Below are 875 nucleotides of genomic sequence, written 5' to 3'. Positions count from 1 at the left end.
CATGGGCTATCAATGAAGCGATTGCATCGAGCTGGATGGTACTGGCAGCTCTCTTTCCCATCCCAACTCGTGTAGTCGAATACTGGTAATCATTGTTGGCAATTTTTTTCCAAAATTTCGTATGCTTCATTATATGTCTTATCCAACAAAGTACCATTTGCTGAGGCATCAACTACCATTCATGTATGCGCATTTAGCCAATTGTAAAACATCTCCATTTGAGTCAAGTGCTGGAATCCATGCATCAGGCATTTCCTAATTAACTCCTTAAATCATTCCCACCCTTCATATAGCGTTTCATCTTCAAATTGACGAAAGGATGTAATATCATTTCTCAACTTGGCATTCATAGTGGGAGGATTATACCTTAACAAAGATCTCTGGCAAAAGGTCATTCCATGATGCCACTGTTCTTGAAGGCAAAGCATTTAACCATGACTTGACATGATCTCTTAAAGAATACGGGAATAGCTTAAGTCTCAAGGCATCTTCAGGAACACCTTGTTTTTTGAATGAGTCACAGACTTCTAGAAAAAGTCTTAAATATAGTCGTGGGTCTTCAATGGGTAAACCACCAAATTACCCTACAATTTGTAATTCTGGAACATTACCGATTTCAACTCAAATTGTTGAGCTTGTATAGTTGGTCTGACTATTCCAGGATTCAAGTCATCTAGCATCGAGACAACATGCTATTTGATTGGCCTGTCTCAATCATCTACCACACGACCCATGTGAGGATTCTCATTGTGATCATTTGGATTGCCTTTGAAATCATTCTTATTTCCAGCCATTTTTCTCAATTATTTTATCTTTCTTTACATAGTTCTATCAATCTCTAGATCAAAAAGGTATTCTGCGCTAGAAACAATGCC

General features: G+C 38.1%; 1 non-coding gene across 1 annotated transcript; it reads left to right on the top strand.

Annotated features, from left to right (window-relative positions):
- The first annotated feature begins 234 nt into the window (after positions 1-234).
- Positions 235-341, top strand: LOC128034356 (small nucleolar RNA R71). Its single transcript, XR_008190483.1, has one exon. It is a non-coding gene; the product is annotated as a small nucleolar RNA R71 (small nucleolar RNA).
- The last annotated feature ends 534 nt before the right edge of the window (positions 342-875 follow it).

The sequence above is a fragment of the Gossypium raimondii genome, chromosome 10 (assembly GCF_025698545.1).
Source record: "Gossypium raimondii isolate GPD5lz chromosome 10, ASM2569854v1, whole genome shotgun sequence".
Lineage (NCBI taxonomy): Eukaryota > Viridiplantae > Streptophyta > Magnoliopsida > Malvales > Malvaceae > Gossypium > Gossypium raimondii.
This window is presented reverse-complemented; position numbering and strand designations above follow the sequence as displayed.